Raw genomic sequence first — 15968 nt, 5'->3', positions numbered from 1 at the left:
AATAAATTAAAAATAATAGAAACGTTTTCCGTTTTCATCACTACATTTTGCGCGTGTCCAAATCCGTGTTTTATAAATCTAGGTTTCTCCACTTTTAATCCCCACCCTTCGTTTGTTGTGTATCTGACATAGAATTTGTCTAACCTCCCACCAGTCTGATGATGTTGGTAATGACTAAACCCGATCACTGGTAAAATTTTTAAATAATTATACAGTCGTTATTTTATCGTATAAAATGCATTTACACCAAGAAATATCAGTACAAAACATAAACTTTTTCCATTCAACCAGATTGAGCCACAGAAATTCATTATAGCGTATAGCTATTGATGAAATAAAAACAAAAAGTATTTTCGAATATTTTTATGAATTTCGTCTTATTCAAAAACGAATTAGTTTGTAAGAAAAAAACATGATTATTCTCAACAACAAAAAATTCATAAAATATTTTGATGTTGAAGATGGTAAATTTAAATTTTCTATATAATATAACAAACTATATGCGTTATACGAGAAGTATTGATTTAAAATTCAAATAAAGTTATACTTTTAATCAGTTTAGTAAAATCATTAACAACAAGTAAGAAAATTTTATTTATTTTTGACTGTGAAATCATCAGTATACTTCTGAAAAGGGGATGATGTATAAAACACACTTTATGTATTATACGAGTAGTATTAATTTAAATTCATATAACTTTTAATCAGTTTAATGAAATCATTTACAGCAAGTAATGAAACTTTAATAATTTTGACTGTGAAATCATCGGTATACTGCTAAAAAAGAGAATTAATAAAAATTCAAATATAGTTGAACTTTATACGAGTTTGATAAAATTTGCCTGCAAGCAACAAAACATGAATTATTTTTTACTGTGAAATCATCAGTATACTTCTGAAAAAAGTTGATCATGATAAGGCGTATAAATAATAACGTATGGTGACTATGTCGCGAAACGCTTTTCATAAAATTGCAAAATTGCAGAACGGCTGCTTTTGTTGGTGCTCTGCGTCCTGTCACCGCATGTCGGTACAGCCACCCGAAACGGCTCCATTAGCTCACCCATTGTTCCCACTCTATTGTTTTACTTTTCCCAATACTGCGGTGGTATTATTTCCGCCACCAGTTGCCACCGACTGTCCACGAAACTAAACATCCCTCGACACAATGCGACTGTACAAAGCTAATCAAGGCCCTGGCTACGGAGCGAACGCTCAGTTTGTAGAAATTATTTTTGTAATCAATTAAGCTGTTGATTATTTTTTTTAAATTAAACTCTTGAATATACCACTTAATGGGTTTTATATACAGATGTTTTCATCTTCTGGTAAGAATATAAAAAATATCGAACAAAAAAAATAACCAACATGTCATTCCACAAAGTTAATGCCGAATCAATAAATAATATAATTAAGCTGTTATTTTTTTACTCTTCTTATCATTCATCCTTCACTTTGAGTAATACCACTTTCTTAGTTTTCCCCTTGCAAACCCTTATCCGCACCTCAATGGTGCACAGGGCACTGCATCATACAAACGCAGTGTTATCTCAATCGTTAGCGAAAGTTGATCAGACCCCGCTTCAGGTACCAGTCCAGGGTGATATTGAATAAATATTGGAGTGAAAAAATCACTTTTATTTATTTGACCCCCCTCCCCTGGGATTCGAACCCGGGACCTCCAGAACGGTAGCTGAACGTGCTGATCATTACACTATGTAGGCGGACACGTTAATAAAACCTAATTCATGGCTACCGGTTTTGGAATAATAATTCCATCATTAGGTCATTTAAATGAACGGTCTGAGAAAAATTAATTAATTTTGAAAGAGAGAAAGAAGACAAATGAAACACAATGGGAAATTTTTTAATGGTGGATCTGAAGTAAAATTTAGTTAAATGTTGTGATTAGAATACAATCTTCATCTTTATTTTATGGTATATGTTTATACCTAGAATTTTCACGACAGTCAAACTATTTTTAATAACGAGCCGTATAGGCTAATGAAAATAGTATGAAATAAAATTTTTAATTATTTTGTAACAAAAACTAAAATATTTTTCTTTAAACCCCCTCCCCAACAAACACATTTAAACTTAAAAACACCCACCTCCATGTAGATAACAAAGTCTAACACTTTTATTACTAATTAGTATGAGCACTACTTTGGTATAATTCTTCGGCACGCGCCAATATAAGAACCGTAGAGTAATTATGACACTCGACATCAATTTACAGGATTGTTTTTTGTTTGTCAATTTACAAAATAAAGTTGTAAGGTATAATATAGCCGAATTTGAAATATGATTATCGATTGGTTGTATAGTCTCTTTACATTTGAAATATTGAGCTTTCTTGCAAAAATTCTTACCTGAAGTTTGGACCACTGGATTCTACCGATGCATCTAGGAGCGTTCCTCCATGCGAGTTTAGCCCCGTAAGCCAACTCCGTCTCCGTAAGGTCGTATGTGCCCGTGGCCATGATCTCATTCTGGACATTCTTCCAACGAGCCTCGTGCAGGGTGCTGTTTATCCTGCAAAAAATATATATATGTTAGTCTATGTATGGTTTAATAAAATACTAAATAATGTATTACAACATTTTAAGTGTGTCCAAATACTGGATTATCTCCAATTACATTTCATCTCACCAATAGATGTCTCTAGTGAAGTTCTAATGATTCAATAACAACGTTTCGAAATTGGTTCGTATATATAGAACTTCCAAGAATTTGAATAGTGTGGTTGTCAATAATGGGGAGAATTGGTGAACGTTTCACGTATGTAATTTTTTTGTAAGCCTTCACTCGTTAACCAGTGATTTTAATTATAACAAACAAAATACATTGTAATACAACATTTTTAGTGTGGCCAATTAGTATTTGGACACACTCAAAACGTTGTAAATAAATTAATCGGTCAAATTATAAGGTAAAATTATAAAAATGAAAATGATATTTTCTGGCGTTTCTCATGTTTGTGATTATGTTCCAGGATTCGGACCTCACATACTAATAAAAGAGTTTCTGCTTAATAAAAAGCTTCTTTTCATCTCACCAATAGATGTCTCTAGTGATATTCTAGTGATTCAAACACAATGTTACGAAATTGGATCATATATCTAGAACTTCCAAGAATTTGAGTAGTGTGGTTGTGGTAATATAATGGGTAGAATTGGTGAATGTTACACGTGTGTAAAGTGATCACTCAAACCAGCCTATGACGGTCGTCAGCCCGTAAATGTCCAGACTTCCATATTGTTCCTCATCTTTGATGAGATGTCAAAAAATAATATGATAATATATTATTATTATTATTATTTAAAAAAATATTTACGAGTACAACATTTTGAGTGTGTCCAAATCCTTGTTCACAAATCTGGGTTTTCCCACTTAGTAGTTATATTTACATTTTGACATCTCAACACATGAAGAAAAATATGGAAAAAAAGGGTATATATAGGGTCTATGATAAGTCATAAGCGTTTGTAAGTGATCACTTTACACACGTGTAACATTCGCCATTTTACCCATGATTGACGATTCTGACTTTGCAAACAATCTTCGCCTGTTCCACTCTCATGCATCTCTTCATACATACCCGACTATTATTCCAACTTCCAACCTGACCACTTTCAAGTATTTGAAATACTCGATCGTCGATCTAAGTTTTCCTCTGTTCAAATTTCCAACTACATTCGCCTCATACATTTGTTCTACTGTTCATTCCTCACTCATTCATTCTACATGCCCAAATCATCTCAATATACCTTTCTTATTTAATTTTAATCAATAATGTTTATTTCAGCCATGCATTTTTTCCTTATTTTACCATTTGGACATATATCATACATCGTTTTGTCACACTGTTTGATCGCTTTTCGACGATCATGCCAAGTTTTCATCAGCTCTTACATATATATGTCCAACTACATTCACCTCATATCTGTTTAAACTGTTTCTTTCCTCACTCATTTAACTCAACATATCTTACTTTTACTTTATTACAGCAAATAGTAACAATAACTTTTCGTGTTTTTCAAAAAATTCAGTAATTAATAAAACTCCTTGGCTCCGGTTCGAAATGAGCAAAGATCACCCAGTCTTAGTAAAATACGCGTCAAAAGACTTTTTTAGCCATTTTTAACGGTGTCTTGTTTATTTTGCGCGAATTTTTACTCAACAATATTCCCTGAACCGTCAATCCAATTGAAGCCAAATTGCTTTTCTTTGTTCCTCAGTCACAAAGGCCCCATTTCTAGAAAGGCCTTCGTTTGGTCATTTGGAAAAATTCTGATAAATATTTAATTTTATGTCAAATAGCTCGAGGGTAAGAAAAATTGTCACCCTTTGTCACAGATGAAAGATGGCATAGAGAAGTGGAAATCCGACGAAATTATTTTAAATCGAAGCCCTTTGAGGTTTGGTATTAGAATTAATTTTGAACAATGTTTTTTTTTATAGTATTTCATACAAAATTTGACTTATGTTATGCTAATGAATCACTAACAAAATATATGTGCGACTTTTGCGTGTAGATGTAGATATTTTTAGGTTCTATAAAAAGTTGATTCCATGTTTTGCTTTCTTTGTATTTGTTTATGATTTTATTATTTCATGGTTAAAATGTATTTTTTTAATGTGACGCAACTTGAAATGAAACATGCATCGTTCTTTCATTTTTTATGAAAGAAGATGGATGTCTGAGCTTCTCAGGGTTTACAACCTGTCATTTGGCTGGCTTAAGCGATCACTTTATACACTTGTGTAAAGTTCATCATACACAGGTGTGTGCCAGCCAAATGGCAAATGCTCAGTTGAAAATTGAGACACCAATTGACATCTTATCCGTAGGGTGAGTAATCCAGTTACCGATATAATAAATAATATTAATATTATTAAAAATGGTTTTCTAAAATTTAATTGAAAAAAATCTATCTTAATTCTTTTCCTTCTTCTTTCTTCTTCTTCTTTCTTCTTAAAGATCCGCGGATCTGTCTATTCCGTTATCTGTCTCTTGTGACGTGGACTGCTTTGGAGGTCTTCCAAGTGGTCTTGGAAGACCTCCAAAGCATCTGTGTTCTTTTGAAGAGCAATTCGGGCCAGTATATTTCCTTGCATTCTATTGATATGGGTTCACATATCATAAATTCAAATTCTTTTCATCTCACCAATAGATGTCTCTAGTGAAGTTCTAGTGATCCAAGAACAATGTTTCAAAATTGGTTCATATATATATAGAACATCCAAGAATTTGAATAGTGTGGTTGTCAATAGTGGGTAGAATTGGTGAATGCTACACATGTGTAAAGTAATCACTTAAACCAGCCTATGACGGTCGTCATCCCCGTAAACGGCCAGACTTCCATATTCTTCTTCATATTTGGTAAGATATCAAAAAATAAAATATTTATATAATTAATCAAAATGATAAAATATGGTATTTTAATGAATATATTTTTTTAGTAAAAAGCTTGACATGAAATGAGTTCTGGGATCATTTTTGTTTTTTAAAAAAGCTGTGCCTAAAATACATATCTCGTTTTGCCCATTATTTGTTATAGAAATTAAGACTTAATCGGTCGTCGTAAATGCTTTTGAAATATGAGAAATTAATATATAAAACATCACAAAAATTCGAGTACTATAACTTTTTAATGCAATCAAAGAGAGGTCTGATTCCATAAAAAAAAGGTATTCAACCTATTCGCTTACAATTTCGTCCAAATATATTTGTTCAGTACAAATATGTATATAAATATATTTATTCCGTATTTGTCTCATACATACATGCGTTCATATACTAACCATTCAAACCTCCGACCCCGTTCATATTGTAAACAGTCTACCTTTGACGATGTTTTTTTTCGAATGTTCGCGGTGTTGATTTTTTCAATAAAAACTTTCAAAACCTCCTTTAGAATTGTATTTTATAAAATTCAAATAAATGCTTTACCCAATACATTTTTAAAGCCAAAATTTTTATTTATACACAAGCTAAACTGTTGTTGTGGCTCAGTTTGATGAAAAAGAAATGAAAGAAAATAAAATAATAATAATATAATAAAACCCTTATCCGCACCCCAATGGTGCATAGGGCACTGTGTCATATAAACGCAGTGTTATCGTGATCGTTTTACTTACGAAGGAAAGGTGATCAGCCCTCCGCTTCAGGTACCAGTCCATGGTAATATTGAATAAATATTACAGTGAAAAAATCACTTATATTTATTTTTACCCCCCTTGGGAATCGAACCCGGGACCTCCAGAACGGTAGCCGAGCGTGCTGACCATTACACTACGGAGGCGGACAAAAAGCACACATAATATGTTTTATTTCACAATGCTTGTGAAACAATTCAAATATTAAAAATCTATGAAACAACAATGGAATCGAAATTGCTACGAAAGGGGCAGTAGTTATCAAAAAGCATGCTGTCTGATATGAGTATTGTTTACTATTGCAGGTTTTGCTATAGGAGATTACTTAAGGAGATTTAAGATAATGAACAAACAAAAATTTTGTACAAAATTAAGTAAGGTGTGTTGAGATGGTTTGGACATGACAATCGAATGAGTGAAGAAATAACACAAAAACAATGTTATGAGGTGAGAGTTGTTGGTAATGGAAGAAGAGGAAGACCGAGGAAAACTTGGCATGATCAAGTATTTCAAATATTTGAAATTGGTTAGGTCGGCGGGTATGTATGAGGATTGAAAGCTGTCCCACCGCTTGCCCAGATCTGATACAGAAGCATCTGGGCTTCCTGACAGATCTGCTCTTGAAAAGCAATTTTTTAACTAAGTTGCAACATTTATTAAAAATGTGAAACAATATAAAATTGCTCCCCATTTTAACTGTGAATTTACATTTAAAAGCTTTCAATATACCTGACACTGCCAATATAAATAAATACAAAATTGTAAATCCCTCACCAAATTTTCTAGAAGTACCCCGGTGTAGGCAGTGAAAGGGATTAGTATTTAGTTCAATTAGTCAGTCAGATCCGATTCCGACCCGACTTTGGCCGGTACACAGACGCCCACAACCCCGACCAGCACAGCAGGCAGACACGGAATAGTGCGAAGACATTTACAGAGAATGGTCAGGTATGTATGAAGAGATAAATGAAAGTAGAGGTGGAGAAGATTGTATGCAAAGACAGATCGAGTTGGCGTTCTATTCTCTCTGCCTACCCCTGTGGAACGTGGCGTTATAGTTTGTTAGCTAGTTAGTTATATAAGAACATTTAAATTTTTATATACTGTAGATAGATATTTGTATTATTGGTACCTATATTTATAGTTTGTGTCGTAAGAAAAATTAATTAATATTTAACCAAATGGAAATCATACCAGAGAAATTTAAATTAAACTGTGATCATTTATCAACTAGCAGTTAATATATTTTTAACGTCGTAATCAATGATGTCACGAAGCGAGGAATTCAATTGTAACTTGAGCATAATAACGTTATTAAATACTAAGTCCTTGCAAATATCTTGACTCTGATCTCCGAAATTGCGGCATATTGCGGCTCTACGTTGTTTAATTGTTTACTGTCGTCATCGCAGGGGCTTACACAAACCCTTCTTCCAGTGAGGGTAGCAGGAAAAGCCAGCGTTAGCGTTTTTGGATAGAAAACAACCCTTCCCAAAATCTGCCGTGTGCGCGAACTGTTAACACGAAAACTGGGTAAAATCAGACATGTTTTCTTGAAAGGAAGATATTGTACCACCCATTCTGAAAAGACGAGACGAATTTAATCGTTATTTTTGTTTCGATTTCATTTCAATTATGAGTAGAACGTAAATATTTCACGTATGTTAAGTGATCACTTAACCGGTGTATGACAGGTTATAAACCCTGGAAATACCCAGACTTCCATATTCTTCTTCATCTGTTGTTGAGATATCATAAAAATATTTAAAAAACTCCCAGAAGAATGAAACCAAGATTTGTGTAAATAAATAAAAGTGCTTTTTTCACTCTAATATTTATTCAATGTTACCCTGGATTTGGTACCTGAAACGGAGGGCTGATCACCTTTCCTTCATATGTTAACGATCAATATAACACTGCGTTTATATGATGCAATGCAGAAAATGTTGTGAATTATAAAATAAATATTGTCAAATGTACCCTCGACACGGTAAAACTCAGTGAGGGCACATTAATTTCTGATTATGTTTATCTTCTTCTTCTTCTTTATATAGGACTATTTCCTTTCATTTTCCGGTTCGCTCCTGGGAGGTGGAAGACCAGCTGTCTCTCCATCTTTGAGATGGTCTTCCTGGGAGTCTACTACCTCTTACGCTGCTGTCCGCTGCTATCCTCACCACTCGATCCGAACTCGCTCTTCCAACATGATTTCTCCAGAAACGTCTTCTTTCTCTTCCCCATCGAACAACATCTTCAACATCGCTGATTTGTCTTATTTTAGAGTTTCTTACTCTGTCGCAAAGTATTAGATTATGTATATGATGAAATAAACAAAGTAAGTATACATTAGATATTTGTAATGAAGTTATGGAGATTGACAAAATCAAAAATCAACAACAATTTAACAGCTAACAGTTTTAGTGCTAAGATTTCTTTTGATATGTAGGCTTGTTTTTTTTTAGCGTTAAGCTTGCACCATATTGTATGTTTATCAAAAAAATATATATAATATATTTATGTACATGTATGAACGTCATAAATCAAAAATCGTCAATTTTCAGCTGTGCATGTTTTCGAAATGCCCAGAAAATGTACTATATCCTAGCAAAAGAGGCATATTTTAACTTAATATTTACCCGCTACTGGGCAGAAAGCGTTGTTTTTGCATTTTGAAGAAAAGGTATTGTTTAATTATTTTTTTAAATATGCGAAATATTTTTCAAATCGAGAAAAAACCTTCAGGTTTTACCTAAAAAGATCTGTTCAATAGAATAAAAAGTTCAATAAGTGGCTTGATATTTATTTTTAATACATTGTTTTATATTTTTAAATCTTTAAAAACGTTCTCCTGAAAAAACAAGTTTTTTTTATTTATAACGTTCTTGAAAGGAGTGAGCGATATATATTTATATATATATTTATATATATATATATATATATATAATATATATATATATATATATATATATATATATATATATATATATATATATATATATATATATATATATATATATATATATATATATATATATATATAAATATAAATATATATATATATATATATATATATATATATATATATATATATATATATATATATTTATATATATATATATATATATATATATATATATATATATATATATATATATATATATATATATATATATATATATATATATATATATATATATATATATATATATATATATATATATATATATATATATATATATATATATATATATATATATATATATATATATATATATATATATATATATATATATATATATATATATATATATATATATATATATATATATATATATATATATATATATATATATATATAATCATTTATATTATATAAACTAGAAGATAAAGAAACATGTGACAGATATCAGAGAATCCGAGTAAGGCCTCGTCTTAATTAAGCAAGGAGTTCATATTTGTTTAAAAATTAGTATGTATATGCCGGGATGAACTACTATGGGCATGTACATAGTAATATTCTGATTCTCATTTCGCAAGCATGTGTAATTTTTGACTTTGGAGTTTCGAGCAAATATCGAAGGGCAAGAAAGTGTAATTTCACGGGTAAATATTGACGACGAAATTATTTTTCGAGAGTTTAAACCGGTTTTAGCAGAGCAGTTATTTACATACTTCCTACTCTCGGTAACTCGTGCTAACTTTATTAACGAATTATCAACAGCAAAAAATCATTGGTAACACAAATGAACGATAAAACGTGTTACATTATTTTTTGACATCTCAACATAGATGAAGAAGAATATAGAAAAAAATGTTTAAAAAAACTATTTTTTTAGACATTTCAACATTAATGAATAATATGGAAAAAATGTGTTAAAAAACATTATCTTTTGACATCTCAACATAGATGAAGAAGAATATGGAAAAATGTGTTAAATAACATTAACTGTTGACATCTCAATATGATAAAGAAAAATATGGAAAACATGTGTTAAAAACATTATTTTTTGACATCTTAACATAGACGAAGAAGAATATGAAAAAAATGTGTTAAATAACATTATTTTTTGACATTTCAACATACATGAAGAAGAATATGGAAGTCAATTATGGGTAGAATGGTAAATGTTGCATGTGTGTAAGGTGATCACCTACGTACGACAGGTCATAAGCCCTGTAAATACATCGACATCCATATTCTTCTTCATTTTTGTTGAGATGTATGGGAAGATGGGAATTTGGGGGGCTTACGATCGTCTTAGGTTTGGTTAGGTGATCACTTTACACACGTGTAACATTTACCAATTCTACCCATGATTGAAAATCACACTACTCAACTTTTCGAAACTTCTGGATATATTGATCAAACTCGTCAAAGTATGCGCCAGTTCACAAAAGCCCATCTGTTGTGGGATGAGGAAAGCTCTTATTAAGCAGAGACTCTTTCCATTTGTATGCGTGGTCCGGATCCTTGATATAATCGATGGATAATACAATCCTATTATATTTACATACTCGAGAAACGCTTGATTTTTATTTAATTTTGACCACCATTTTTTTACAACATTGGATACACTCAAAATGTTGTAAAAACATGTTTTTTTAATCACAATTTTTTTCTTCATATTTGTATTTTTATTATTTACACAAATATTTCAATTTCATACTATTCGTGTGAGCCTAAGCGGCTCATTATTAAAAATAGGTATCAAATTGTGGTAGAGTGGATTCGAACCGAGAAACTCTGACTCAAGAGTCTGCGACACTAACCACGGGACCACAACCCTAGATACACTTATCCAATAGGGAAACATTGTTTACATTTTAATTTATTTTTATTGGTTTAAAATATTTGGAAACTGCTAACAAATCTTCAAAAGAAAAAAAAAATCGTTTAAAAACGATTTCGTTGGTATATTGTATTATTCGTATCGAAAAAACCGATGGTGTTTTCGTACTAAAAATACATTTTTGAAATTTGAAATACTGCAAGAGACGGAAATCCGATAGCATGATTAATACGTCTAATCAAATTTGCATTTTTCGCTTTCAGTTTGTGACGTTAATGACGAGGCTAATTATGATATTTGTACATAATCATATGACGTTAATTTACGTCTAAAATTTCATCGCTTCAGAGCAGTCGGTCGCGAAATGGGTTTAAATACTAAGATTAACTTAGGTTATAAAACCAAACTAACTAACCATCATGCCGCTTCTCCGCAGGAGTAGGCAGAGAGAACAGACTGCCACACCAATCTGTCTTTGAAAACAAATCTTAGGTTCTTCCATTTTCATGCATCTTCTCATACATACCTGCCGATTATTCCGACTCTTGACCTGACCCTTCCAAGTATTTAAAATACTTGATCATGCTTTTTTTTGCACTAAGCATTGCTCATGGCGGACAGCTTGACTCTTGACAGCTATTTTTAAAGTTTTCGATTGCATTGTTATTTTGAAGTTTTCAATACTTTCATTACTGTACAAGCATTTTGAAATACAACATATTAAGAATGAGTGCTCTCTATTTTCTTTATATTTTATTTTACCTAGACTGAGCCAAAGTAACACGTAGCCAGGTTTAGCTTGTGGAGAATAAATTTGGATTTATTTGTGATTTTTATATTTGTATTACAGGTTAACACAAAATTAATTACCCTGTCGGAAGATGATATTATAATTTGCGCAAATCACATTTGACAGATCGCTCACTCCTTTCAAGGATGTCATAAATAAAAAATCGTAAATTTTCAGTTGTGCATGTTTTCGGAATGCCCAGAAAATTTACTATATCCCAGCAAAAGAGGCATATTTTTAACTTAATATTTTACCCGCTACAGGGCAGAAAGTGTTGTTTTTGCATTTTGAAGAAAAGGTATTGTTTAATAATTTTTTTTAAATAAACTTAATATTTTTCAAATGGAGAAAAAACCTTAAAAAGTTAAGGTTGCACATTAAAAAGTTCAATATGTGGCTCGATATTTATTTTTAATACATCGTATTATATTTTTCATTTTTAAAAATCAAGTTTTTTGATTTACGACATTCTTGAAAGGAGTGAGCGATTTGTGAAAAAGACAGTTGCAGTTTACAAAAAAATTCAGGGTGGTGCAAAATTTATCATCCTATTTTTTTTCAGAATATTTTTTTAACTAAAGTAAAAAAATGATGTTGAGTAATGAAAAGCTTTATTTAGATTTGAACAATTTTTTCGTTAAGTGAAAAAGATGAAATCTGTCATGTGGCAGCCGCCAGTGTTGATACACATTTGTGTCCGTTTTATCAATTTGTATGCTGCACCTGTCTAGTTCACAAATTGTTGGGTAATATATTCCAAATTAAACACGGTTATTGGTTTGAATTCTACTTTTATTTACATATACATAAATGATAATATATGACGCGTTTCGTCTTATAAAGATATTATCAAACATTCAGAGTATTTATTAATACCTTAATAAGATGAAACGCGTCACATATTATCAAATATATGTAAATAAAAGTAGAATTCAATTCAATAACCGTGTTTAATATATTTTGGGTGTTTAAACCCAATAATTCAATATGGAATTCTACCAACTTTCTGCAGTTACAATAAATAAATAGTTCACAAATATCAAACACGATTGACGTACGGCACCATTTGCAAGAATTATATCATCTTCCGATAGGGTGGTTATTTTGGGCTATCCTGTATGTACAGAAAAGTATTCTTAAATCTGAACATCTCAAACAGATGTAAATATATTTCAATCGTCGATTATCGTGCAACGTAGATTCGATCGACGATTAAATCCTTTTTTATCACCGTCAGAATACTCCAAGCACTTCTCATATATTTTTGAAAGATTCACGTAAATCTGGGCTTAGGGGAATAATTGTCAGATTTAATTAATACCCTTTCAGTGCTCGAATTTTCATTTCCATGGCATGAAAATTTTGGTATTTATTTAGTACAACCCGTTGCGGAAAAATACGTCACTCACTTTCACAATTCACAAGATTTTGAGAAGGATCTTAGGTAAATAATTAATTTTTCAATACTTAAACCCTCAAATTACAAAATGAATTAATACTAACCAAAGTAATCCGGTTCAAATTCTCAATTAACAACTTTTCAGGAGTTGAAATATTTTCAATGTCAATATTTATAAGAGAGTTACAAACGACTCTACATTATTGATAACTAAGAAAAATTGGTCAATAACTACTACTACCATCACGCCGTTTCCCCGCAGGGGTAGGCTGAGAGGATGGAACGCCACACTCTTCTGTCCTGACATACACTCTTCGCCACTCTTCACATCCATACATCTAGTCATACGTGCCCTCCGATTACGCAGACTTTTGACACCGCCAGATTTTAGGTTCTGATTGATCTGATCCTGCCAAGTCTTTTTCGGTCGTCCTCGTTCTGTTTTCCCTCTCACATTCACCACATACATTTTCTTAGTCATTCTCTCGCTATCCATTCGCTCCACATGTCCATACCACCGTAAAGAACTCTTCGTAATCTTTTTAATTATTCCTTGCTTAGCCTTACATTCCCTAAAATTAATAATAAAACCCTTATCCGCACCCCAATGGTGCATAGGGCACTGCATCATATAAACGCAGTGTTATCTTGATCGCTAACACATGAAGGAAAGGTGATCAGCCCTCCGCTTCAGGTACTAGTCCAGGGAAATATTGAATAAATATTAGAGTGGAAAAATCACATATATTTATTTGACCCTTCCCCTGGGAATCGAACCCGGGACCTCCAAACGGTAGCCGAGCGTGGTGACCATTACACTACGGAGGCGGACAAATTCCCTTAAATTAATACATAAATTAAAATGGAGTTCTACAAATTAAACGCCAAATCAATAAATAAATAAGAATGTTTTAACTTTGTCCGGATTTTTGTCCAATATATCCTATGTTCGTTAAACAGAGGTCCATTATATCGAGGTTTTACTGTTTGTATTACATTTCGTGATATTACCGTGATTAGAACAATTATTATATAATCTTAATGTTTTTATTTTACCTTTTGCTGGATGTAAAGTACTGGTCGAGGAACTCCTTGGCGTGCTTGAGTACCTCCGACACGTCTCTTGGCTCGTCTCCGCGTCCCGGGATACCCATCACGCTTCCCAGGCATGTCGTCTCGGTGCACAGCGGACTCTAAGAACGGGAAACAAAGGGATATTATTGCTTTGTCCTCCAAATCGTAGAGGGGATGAATCGCACCCCCCAGATCTTCATCCGGGGTTTATTAAAGATATCAATCATCGTCAGCGCTTTCTCGAATATAAAAATAATAAAAATAAACAAATATCACTTCATCGCTCATTAGTGCTAGAAAACTGTGATTAAGTTAAATAAAGATACTCCATATATCATCGAAAAAGTAGATTGGCTCTTTTAAGTAGACTCTCTTTGACTGATGTTCGTACCCAAATGGTGTATGGGGCACTGCATAGATCGAAGGGATTATTTATTAATTTAATTAATTGTACGAATGATAGGAGAATTACTCTCAACTCACTTTCAAGTGATAATCGACGCCAGGGGGACCTGACATGACACGAACAGAAAAAGAAGAAGAAGAAGATAGGAGATTAATCGTGCACTTAGGATATAGAATAGGAGTGGATTTTTTTAAAAAGGGATACGGATGATTTGAGGAAGGAACTCAACATGAAGTAAATAATTAGTTAATATGAAAGCATATAGAGAAAAAATCAGGTATGAAATAGACATACAAACAACACGCTTCTTTTTTCTCTGTCTACGTCAGCTTCTATTACCAACCAAAATTTGCCTCATAAATTAGTTTTACTATTATTTCTTCACTCATTTGATTCACATGCCCTAACTATCAAAGCATTATGTTTAATATAAGTGTTTTAAGTATTTCAATTGTCAATCTATATAATTATGTTTAAAAAAATATATGAAGTAATATTAACTATTATGATTGGGGTAGAAGGGAATATTTACTTTTATGATTTTACAACTAAACGACTTGGGTTTAGTGATTCTCGCTATTTAACGAAATGAACGCAATATTTATTCAAACAGCGGTAAACGGTTACACAGTAATAGCTTCTAAGTCTGAGATACCCAATGGAGAATCATATTATTCGGCTACAAGATTTCAGTTGTAATGTCTTGTAAAGCTTTTCTGGGTTCACCCTTTGCAGAAATAATGCTAATATTACAATAAATAAAACTGCCTTTTATTGTTCTGTTCCCAAGAAACCAACAATTGTGCAGGGTAAAATAAATATTATTTACAAAATTTCGAGTTTGTCGAAATACTCGAAATATTACATATCTGGATTACAAGCGTTTTTTTTCAATTTAATGCAACTCAAACTAGTTGTTTAGATGTCAAAAATTATAAAAATAACTATGCATATATATATATATATATATATATATATATATATATATATATATATATATATATATATATATATATATATATATATATATTATCTCCTTTTTTATTACTACATTAAAAACGACAATTTAACTGAACTGAACTGATATCAATATAAAGTATCTTTGAATGGAAAAAAGAGAAAATAGAAACATATCAAAGAAGACTTTAAAGTTATTACATTTAACTGGTGTAATTTTCGTATGCCTATTTAAATTGATACTATTGTAGAACAACGATTATTCACTGCTCCAATTATTAAATTTTGGATAGTTGCGCGTTTGTTTGTCTGTTTCTGGGATCATTATAATATAATCGTGAGAATTAATTTCATCTCGGATGTCAGCAGTATTATTATGTGCCGTCTACA

General features: G+C 31.8%; 1 pseudogene across 1 annotated transcript; it reads right to left on the bottom strand.

Annotated features, from left to right (window-relative positions):
- Window positions 1–2372: 2372 nt before the first annotated feature.
- On the bottom strand, window positions 2373–14952 carry LOC148298968 (nitric oxide synthase-like protein pseudogene; annotated as a pseudogene). Its single transcript, XR_015839135.1, has 3 exons — window positions 14916–14952; window positions 14198–14334; window positions 2373–2535 (listed from the first exon to the last, which is right to left on the bottom strand). The product of XR_015839135.1 is annotated as a nitric oxide synthase-like protein pseudogene (transcript).
- Between the last annotated feature and the right edge of the window lie 1016 nt (window positions 14953–15968).

The sequence above is a fragment of the Brachycentrus maculatus genome, unplaced genomic scaffold (assembly GCF_059751285.1).
Source record: "Brachycentrus maculatus isolate JH-2025_06_01 unplaced genomic scaffold, ASM5975128v1 h1tg001469l, whole genome shotgun sequence".
NCBI classification, from domain to species: domain Eukaryota; kingdom Metazoa; phylum Arthropoda; class Insecta; order Trichoptera; family Brachycentridae; genus Brachycentrus; species Brachycentrus maculatus.
The sequence above is the reverse complement of the archived record's forward strand: the minus strand, read 5'-3'. Positions and strand labels throughout refer to the sequence as shown.